The 10,536-nt window shown below is 42.0% G+C and overlaps 1 protein-coding gene across 8 annotated transcripts in view; it reads right to left on the bottom strand.

Moving 5' to 3' along the window:
• Nucleotides 1–10,536, bottom strand: part of celf4 (CUGBP, Elav-like family member 4) — an 82,261-nt gene that overhangs the window by 61,377 nt on the left and 10,348 nt on the right. The window lies entirely within an intron of this gene.

The following is a 10,536-nucleotide window of genomic DNA, read 5'->3' as shown; positions in this document are numbered from 1 at the left end:
TCACCACCCACCCCTCATTTCTCCATCTCTCTGCTCCATATGTTCCAAGACTACCCACAATCCTCGGTTTTGTTAGCACCTGGGCTGACATGTGGGGGTGGAAGGAAGATGGAGACGCAGGAGGCAAGGAGGAAGAAGAAGAAGAAGAAGCCGTGGGGAACGTGTAAGCCGTTCCCTCGCCACCCCCTGTTGACAGCAAGGCACACAGCACTGTCAGAGAGCTGACAAACTGTCAATCTGCAGATCAAGGCTAATGATTCATGTGTTTGACAGTTTAATAAAACACTTACAAAGACAATCGCACAAAAGACTGCCGTGACACAACACAATCTGAGCTCATACTGTAAATGCAGGTGCAGAAGATTTTAACAGAAAAATAAAACAGAACCTACCGTCATTAATTTAAACTCATTTCATTTAAACAGTCCTTGAATAAATGTTCTTTGACTGAACAAAGAGATAGACATAAATATTACAACATCAAGAAAAAAAATAAAACTAAACGCACTGGCTTTGACTAATTTTTTTTGTTTTTTTCTATTTCTTGAACTACAGACATCTACATGCCGACTTTGGCAAACTGTTTCTTGCTTCCACGCAGCAAACACAAGCACAAAGAGACAAAAGAACCGCAGTTTGTTCTGGGAACATCAAGGCCTAAGCAGTAGACGATTATCATAGACCCCTCCCCCCAATAGACACAGTGCAGTTTAAAGAAAGCCCCCCCCCTACTTATAGTGCTACCCATTTGTAGTTCACTTTGTTCTTGTTTTTAATTCTGGGGGCTATTTATTGTTGAGGGCAACACCATGTAGAAGCAGCATGCCTCCCATCATCTCTGCTCCGTGTCTTTAACCCCAGGTCGTCCTGATGGTGGGACACTGGGGAGCTCCGCCTGTTGGTGTTTTTAATTAACGGGCCTCTCTCTCATTAGGCGAAGTGGGAGCTGGCCGCTGACAGCTTGGCTACCTCCTCGTCCTCTCCGGGCCTGTCGTGTTAACACTACATGCCGGCACCGTCCCATAGGAACGACACGCAAGCCTCCGTTTCACACGCCTGACGCTCGCTTGCATTGTTTGTAGCACGGGCACCAATTGCAGCTAAAATGGAAGTGTTTAGATGTTTCACACGAAAGCAATACCATCCATCCATCCATCCATCCATCTTCTCCCGCTTATCACGAAAGCAATACCACAACGTAAAAATGCTCCTTTACAAAATCCAAAGTCGCATAAACTGAAAGAGATTTTTTATTTTTTTTTGCAAAATGCGGTAAATATCAAAAGTTTTAGCAATTGTCGTGAACAAGAATGGCTACCCCTCAGAGTTTCGCATTTTTAAATTCCTAGTAAAATGTGTGTGTGTTAGCACCGTTGTGATGGAGAGTGTAGTTGGTACAGAGATCATTTTGGCTAATTTACTGTTGTGTGAGTTCACTATTTTTTTTTTTTTAACTATTCATCCACAGCTGTATAAATTGCATTTATATACTACAAAATTTGCAAGAGATGGTTGCGGAATGTTCGACATATCAGCAGAATGTTCACCGACAATGTCTTTCGTTTGTTCTCTTACAATATCCACTCCTGCCTTACAATATAATAAGCAACTAACTATAATTAAAAACATATTGGTTCGGTTTAGACAGTCTTGGTTAGGGTTAGGAAGAAGATGGTTGTGGTTTTAATACAAGCTTTGTGTGGCCACCATCCACCCCGACCACCTCACTATGACTTGCGTACAATAAAAAAATTTGGCGACTCCTGCAGTTGACGAACATTGTTTGGGAGCATAATCCAGGCATTTATATTTAATTGCAATTGAAGCCTTATGTTGTGAGTGTTTATATGCATCATTCACATAAACGTGGCGAAAGATGGAATATTTGAGGTTCAGGCTAGCTCTCTGTTTTCTAATATGTTTGCAGTCAGTTATGTAATCAACCTATCATAGTTGGTAGTTTATTGTTATTGTGACAATAAATATTCACGCTGTAATGTCTGTTCATGTCTTATCATGTACGTCTGGTTGAGGAATACCAGGGATTGATGCATAATATACAATAAGATCATCACATGTTTTGTACATTAAAACTTCACTTGCAAATTTATTGGTAACTATAGCTATGAAATACATGTAATAAAAGAAAACATCAGTGTGACGGTGAAGGACAGTACTTAAAAATTCTGCTAAGTATATGGTTTGTAATTGGTTACCTGTCTGTATATTCACAAACGTATGGATGAGGCGTAGACGCTAACATGGAGAAACACACACACATTGACATTCACACGCTCACATACACACACATGAAAAGTGACAGTCAACAAACGTTCAATTTATCATCATTGTCACAAGTCAGATGCTGGCAGCGGCTCTAGTATCTGACTAAGACCCATATTGGCCCAGGAGAGAGAGATAAGCTGTTTGTTTCTGCTGTCAATGCTGCCAATTTGGTTTCCCATCACTTCAAATTCAAATCAACAGCAGCACAGAGGGGATCTGAGAGAATGTGTGTGTGAGAGGAGAGGAGAGAGAGAGAGAGACGAGGGAAGAGGAAAAAAAAAAGGGCAAGGGAGCAAAAAGAAAGAGGGGGAGGAGAAGAGCGGAGAGGAAAAGCAGAGCAGCGAGGGATGCTCGGTAAGAGAGGGAGAGGGAGAGAGAGGAGATAAGATCACCTAGCTTCTGTGAACACCATCCCCCTGTGTCCTACACTCGCTTCTTATCTCAACTGCTGCAGACACCCTAAAGGGACACACACCCACAGAGAGAGAGAAACAGGAAAGGAGTGAGAGACAGAGAACGAGAGGGAGAGAAAAAAAAAAATATGGGGAAGGAAACGAGAGAAGATGAAAGAAAGCAGCGAGGGAATGGTGGAGACTGAATAACTTTCTGGTGGGGGAAGAAGAAAGAAATCCACCAACTGTCACCAGGCCTTATTTAAACGACAGCTGTGTTGGACCACATAGAGCTTTGACCTTGTTAACTATGGAAAACCTTGACTTGGTGAGCCGTCTTTGCACCGATGAGCTTCCCAACGAGCTGACTATGAGGAAACTTTTGTATTTTTAGATACGAATTTGTATTTCGAGTCATTTCACTTGAAAACCCAACTCGACCATTGTTTATTTATATATTCTGTTGTCACTAAAGATAGCTCCATGAATTATGAAGCAAAGTCATTGAAAAACAGATGTAATACATGACTAACAGAAAGTTTTCTGTTGGGAGTGTTTTACATTTTACCATATTTTAGTATATGTATAGTAGTATATTTAGTATTTTAGAGATTTTAGCATTGGTTTTGTGGAGCATCATGAAGATCATGAGGACAGGGCTGTAGCCTTGTTTGACTTGCTATGACGCTTCAGGCAGATGCAGAGTCCAGCCGATGAATACAAGTCAAGTGATTGCATTTTCTGCCCTTCGAGCAGCTAAATGCAGCGGTTAGCTGGTAATTTTGATTGTTTTCCATTTGGTGTTTCGCAGGTAGTACGCAATTTCCTGCAGCTGCTGTAAACAACACTAATAAGAGCAGTGAACATGAATCCAAAGTACAAATTTACTCAAACACCACATTAATAAGCAGAAAGACGCCTGTCACTATGAGCATCCGCTTTCACATAAATACAGTCATGCCATGCATTTGTAACAGAAATATACCTTTTTATAGACGGTTTAACTGTTGGTGACTTATCTCAGTGTTCAATCAAGCACTAAGAAATGTTAGAACATTGCATTTAATTATTATTATTTTGAAGACACTCAAGAGATATTCAGTGCCAGCACGTGTAGTTTGTTTGCAGTCACAAAATGTAAACTCCCTCTCATGGAATTAAAATTCCCATTAAAAATACATACACCTCTGTGACATCGCCACAACCCTGGACAGGGACACTCCACTCTTCAAATTCTCCTCTGAAACTAATTATAATCCCTCTAAAATTAAAAGTACTCCAGAATTAGCGCTTTGTACTCTACTGGACACATGAATTATTTTTTTTAAACCAGCATGCATTGCCCGATGCCACCCAAGACCAGAAAACTTGAGGGACAATGTTATTGCACAGAATTCTCTAATTATCTTGCGCCTATTAATTCAGGGATTGTAAAAGGCTGACATAAAAAGTTCCCTCCTCTCTCTCTCCTTTTATTCCCAGCCACAGACGAGGGAGAAACTCCCAGTGATCATTTAAATATTTCAGAACATCTTGGTTAGAGCCTAAAAAGAGTCAATAGCATTAAAAAGCTTTATCCACGGCACAGCTGAAATTCGGCGCTGCATAGGCCTGGAACTCTGCCTCGAAAAACTTTGGCATGAAACTTTGTTTGAGGCTGTCCAATTTCAGTCAGTCAATAGAAATCTCCACGTCTCCCCCCCACCTCAGTTCTGTTAGCACTTATCTCCGCCTGAAAGGGTTGACCAAGGACAGCCTTTGCTCAATAAACAGAAGAATGTTTTTTTTTCTTCTCCTTTTTAAAAGATTGACCTTAAGACAAGAACGTTCTGACTGGATTTTTGTGAGTGCTAAGGCTTAGATAACACTCTTCAATTCACTCTTGAAATGGGTCAGAGTAAAGACGAAAATTCTTGACTTATTGTGTTCAGAGAAATAGCGTATAAAGCCTTGGTCTTTTAGTCATATGGTGAAAACGAGTACCACTGAGTGCAAAAGAGGAATACTAATAAGTGCTGTATTAAAAGAGTTTCTGATTCAAGAATGATACAGTTGCCCTTGTGCTGCTGTAACTGGGACACTCGGTATGGGCTATATGATTATTACTATTCAGTTCTGTATCTGGTTTTCAGACACCATAAAATTAAAAGAGAAAAGTTTAAACTCTGCTTTTGCAAATAAAATAAACACAGCTATTAAAACTCCATGAGTCTGTAAATGTGCGGCCCCTATGGATTTTCCCCTCACGTTCCTGGCTGTGGAATAATCGTCCTTTTTTTTTTGCTGCAATAGTCGGATATATTGAAAAGTTTTAGAATAATTAAAACTGCAGACTGCTCTTAGTTAAATATCTCCAACTACATCTGGTATCAAAGTGGGAGAAAAAAAAGCCCAGACAAGCCCCCCTCACTTTTGGTTCTGCGAGGAATAGTAATTCAATAAAGTGAGCAGCAGTCGCTCATATCCCCTTCACCTTTGCTGACCTTTCAGATCATTACTCACCATGGAAAAAAGAGACAGAGGATAGAGGCTATTTTAGGGGACACGGCCAAGGTCTCCAGGAACATTCCAACTTTCTCCCGTATCATCTTAAAATCTTTAATTGGCAGCTGTAAACCCTGATTAAATAAAAAAGCACTTTGAAGCCCACAATATGAGCTCAGAGGACTGTACTGTACTCCATGTGAACAAGGGGTGGGGGGGAAACTTCAATTACTCACATCAAGCTTTTTTTTTTTTTTTCATTGTGTAAAACAGGCCTTAAAAATTCAGGAGCTCTTTCGGGCACTAATCAATGCTGGTGTTGAGTATGATATTATTTCAGCAGAGTGAGGCAGAACCGAGGGGCAGCATTAGAAAAGAGAAGGTGAATTCATTCGTAATGGCGTGTAATCGCAGCCTCGGCTTTTCCCATAGGCGACTCACTATATGCAGATCCTTCAGTCCTCTCTTCAGGGGAACAAGAAGAATCTCTAATACAGAAACACGCAACGAGCATGCCGCTGAGGGAACTGGAGAGCAAGAAAAGACAGCAAATGTTAACCACCAGGTGATGGATGAATCTCAAAGGGACGGTACTGCTGTACATCTGTTAAATTTCCCCCCATTCTCATAAGTACAGGACATAGTCATTTTGAACAATAAAAGTGACTCCGGTTGTAACTAAATTACTTTCTGAGATGAGGATATGAAGATAGTCAAATAAAAGTCATTATACTGTATTCTGGGTGAATACTGAGTTCTGATTGACTGGAGGGTGTAAAATGAATTTTAATAACTGGGCATTTCCTGCAAAGTTGTTACATCATCATGCCAAATAAAAGCGCTCTGATGGTTTGAATGTTACTTTGGAGCAACACAGTGAAAACTAACCGGAATAAATTGCTTCTAAGTTGCCCAATAAAAACTTTGTAAACCATTTATATTAAATTAAAGCTCTTTACATGATTACCATCGCATTCCCATGTCTGCACGCAGTGGTACCTTTAGGAGACGATAAAGGAAAAACAGTTAGGGGCGCTAATAGCATGCAAACTACATTTATGCAGCTTAATGTTACAGCCATAGTAGGTGACACAAACGTCTAGTGTTTTCATGACGGAAAGATGAGTGACAAATGACAGGGGCATTTAAATGGTATGTTTATGCGTGTTTGCGTGTGTGTGTGTGTGTGTATGAGTTCCTGAAGATAACAAGTCCCATCTCTGCCCTGCTTCCCAGAGTGGCCGTCTCTAAGCTGTGCTAATCGATTGGTGAAGGAGGAAAAAGGGCCAGCTTTAATGTGTTGCATGTGAAGGATTTACTGGAGAGCACAGCCACTGAATCAATGGAGTAGAAAATGCATCATTAGGACAGTGTCGCCCCCCCCCCCCCCCCCCCCCCCCCCCAACACCAACCCCCACTCGTCCTCCCACTCCCAACCCCTCACCCACCCGGCCAGCCAGCCCCCGGTCCCTCGAGGGTCATGACGGAAAACATACAGGCATCCATACAAACTCACACCCCACACACACACACACACAGAAAAAAGAGGCTTACATGTGATTCTGGCGCTTACATGCCACAAAGTAAAACACCTCCTTAAACAACACTCCCGCAGAGTGCACCGCATGAAACATAAATGCTCGGACACGCGCTCGTACGCACTCGTTAAAAGCTCCCCTGATGGCACACATCAGATGTCTCGAGCTGTCCCCAATATCCAGGCAGACAAATCACCTCGCTTTCCTCCTACCTCAGCCATTTTGTCAGGAAATGTTTGGGACGCCCCAAATTTAGCTTTTCATGACATGAATTATTAAACGCAGAATGACTCCTAAGATGAACTGAAAGTCCGCACCCTTACATACCAGGTCGGCCGTCCTGGGAAATTTATCGGTGCTGACTAATATAACAATGTAGGACAGATAACAGTTGGACATTTTCATGCCCAAATTACAACTATTCAATGTTTCATTTGGGAACCTTATACTTAGCAGAGTGGAAAAACCTCTGAAACAGTGTTTGGACTGTCGGGGGACACTAAAACGCTCCTCCAGAAACCAGACTACACAGCACTTTAAGACTGAGGGATCTCTTCAGTGATCTGGGTTGCTCTCATGTACATCAGGGCTCGAATAGGCAGAATATACCAGCGCTAGTATTGCAGAAATACTGCTACGTCCACATCGGATGATTCTGCATTCTGTGTGGATGTTGGGTCTGTAGAATAGCAGGTGCCTGGAGACCTTCAGTTAATGCTTGTGTTTTTAATAATCTTTCCCTAACTTTTAACAAGTGATTTTGGCTTCTAGCCATAATGATACTTGTTTTGTTTGCTATAACCAGACCAGAGTTGCGATTTGCTGACTCTGCACTTTTTGAAGGGTTGAAAGGACTGACAGCAATCCATGAGTGCAATGTACAGACACAATATAAATCAGGTTTTACTGTGTTTTAATTGTAGATCTCTTCATATCGCGCTGGGAGATTCCTAATGAACTAATGAACTGACATGAATTAAAATTAAATGTTAATGTAGGCTCTAACTACTGCAGCACGATGGATAGATAGATAGATAGATAGATAGATAGATAGATAGATAGATAGATAGATAGATAGATAGATAGATAGATAGATAGATAGATAGTTGGGAGCACATTGTGTCAGCAGTCAGGCGAGAACCTGGCAAAGCCGATTAATCAAAAATCCATCTACAGATGAATCATGTATCTCTAAGAAGACAAAGTGCTTTAATTCTGTCATGGGAGTGGTCCCATGTCTCGTCCCCCTGGTAAAACACTTACAGAATAAACACTCCCATTAATATTCCTCTGTGCTCCTCTCCACTCCACTTGCCTCTCGTCTCCTTTCCTCTCCCTGTCCTATTATCCTGCCTCGGCGGACATCCTGTCCTGTCCCGTCCGCCTTGCCAACCTGCAAGATGGAGATGAGAGGACGATCCAAATGCAGAAGGGGGAACATGAATCATTACACTTCCTGTTGTTGCACACCGTCCGGGGAAGGAAGAGAGAGGACGCCCCCGGGGCTCCGATTGATTCCGGAGACTTAATTGGGTTTATTAGCCAAGATGTTGGGCCCCGCGAGGAGGCTCCCAGAGGCCGCTGAGTCCCCCCCCACACCCACCCACCCCCCATTCCCACTCTTCTGAAGGAGAAAGCCTGCGTAATTGTTTTCCCTCCATCTTCTGTGTCATTGTCAGATGGGTCCTGCGGGATTATTAGCAACCCCAGGTCCCTCAATAATTCATCCAGAGCTATTTATACACAGATGGAGAGTCCTCTAAAGTCTCCCCCAGTGAGATTATCTGACGCTTAGACAGACAGACAGAGGGAGAGAGAGAGAGTGATGGAGAGAAGCAGGGCTACAAAGGGAAAAGCACGAGAGATAGACAGAGAAAAAATGGGAGAGACGTACAAAGAGAGCGAGAAGGATGGAGGGAGGCAATCACAAAAAGAAATGCAAAGACGAGCAAAGCAAGTTTGACAGTGTATAAAACAGTGAGAACGAGCGATAGCGGCGTTTTAGGTAGACACAATGACAATGATTCTGGTGTGCATTGAGTTTCAAGGTGAAACTCTCTCCTCTGCTTTGCCAAAGTGAACAAAAGCACTGTCCCGGGAATAGCATACCCTCACACAACACACATTAATGGCTTTTAATCTCTCTCTACCCCCCCCCTTCTTTTTCCTCCATTTAACACAATTAAGATGTTTGCAAAGCTAACATGGACCACTAGTCGCTATAGGAAGGACAGATGAAAGGCATTCAGGGATTTCCATATGCAAAGTAAACACAGTTATCCATCCTCTCTAACGTGTCAATGCGTAAGACCAACAAAACAGCAGTCAGGCATTTCTTAAACACCTAATAATTCACTAACATAACATTAACACATTAGCATATTAACATTAGCACATTAAATAGCTTCTAATCCCAAACAGATAGTAGCTGGGCTGCAGAAGGCTGTGTGACTGCATGCTTTTAATAGCTTTGCAGATACCTGTGTCTTTCCACCTGCAAGTTGAGGGGACATTTTGTTGTCGTCAGACTAATGAAGCCTTTGGCGCACAAAGTTGATTTTCAAAGTCCCTTTGTTGGCGCTCCAGCCACAGATAATTATATATATTCATCCCCTTTGGCAGTCACTTTTATCCAGCTCATTTAGAAAGCTTGGCTTCCTCTTGGACAAATTGGGACATTGAAAGGCAGATTGGAATGATAGTTTTTACATTTTGCATCGATGGCACATTAATCAGGGCAACTATAGCTATGGGAAAGACTTAAACACTCTGAGAAAAGACAGCCGTTTGTCTGCTACAAATAGTATCACAAAAGTTATGCCTTTATCTAAAATGCCTTGTTTCTGGTTGTACCAATGTCTTGTGCTGTAGATCTGTAACTTTCCAAAACATGGGAGCTTAGCTCTTGAACTTCACTGCTCATTAATTGATAAAATATGTAATAAGTCACAAAAAAAGTTTTTATTTTGCAGGCTGAAGAGAGAAAGATTTTTACAGTTCAGTCCAATGATGTGCAACAAGGACATCATCACCTGGAAACAAAGCTGAGATCTTTTAAATACCAACTTTCCTGGTTGGACAGGCAGTAAATTAATTACTTCACTTACAACTAAAACCAGTTCTGATGAAAATATTTTTAGAACATGACACTGTAAACTAGTTTTCCATTTTTCTCCAACATGTAGTTTGGGAAATGGACTTTTGTTAGCTTTGGGTAAAGCCTATGCCAAATTAATTGCTACTGCCCACTGCGCCCTAGTGGTATTGATGAACGATCCATAAAGGAACACGTTGTTTTTTTTTTCCTCTCTCTCTTTTCTACACACACATACACTAACACACGTACACAAACACACACACACACTGCTGTTGCTCCAGGGAAAGCAAAGCTTATCAACTACCCAATGCTCACACACTCACACACACGCCTGTGCACGCACACAGACTTCACTGTCTCTATCTATAAACCCCATGAAATCATTCCACACCAAGTGAAGCGGGGTATGTATAGGTTTGGCCAGGATTCCCATCTCCTGTTCTGTGATTAAAGGACCAAACTAATAGGCTCTGTCTCATTGGGAACCTGTGCAGGGCTGGGAGAGACCTCCGAAGCCATTAAATTGCAAATCTGTAATAATTTGCTGAAGGCTTTCTGTCCAGATCATTCCCTGGGCTGATTTGTGCATTGAGGTAACGTTCTGAATGGCCAAGCACAAACCCAGCTGAGCTCACCAGCTAGCCAGCCAAGTTAGTCTACGAGGGAGCCTGCTCCAGATACACACACGCCATATTTACTTTGCAAGAACCACAGTGCAAAGTTTTGCTGTGCTGTTCTC

The sequence above is a fragment of the Stegastes partitus genome, unplaced genomic scaffold (genome assembly GCF_000690725.1).
Source record: "Stegastes partitus isolate 25-593 unplaced genomic scaffold, Stegastes_partitus-1.0.2 Scaffold197, whole genome shotgun sequence".
Classification (NCBI taxonomy): Eukaryota; Metazoa; Chordata; class Actinopteri; family Pomacentridae; genus Stegastes; species Stegastes partitus.
Note: the sequence above shows the minus strand (reverse complement) of the source record. Positions and strands in the feature narration are given on the sequence as shown.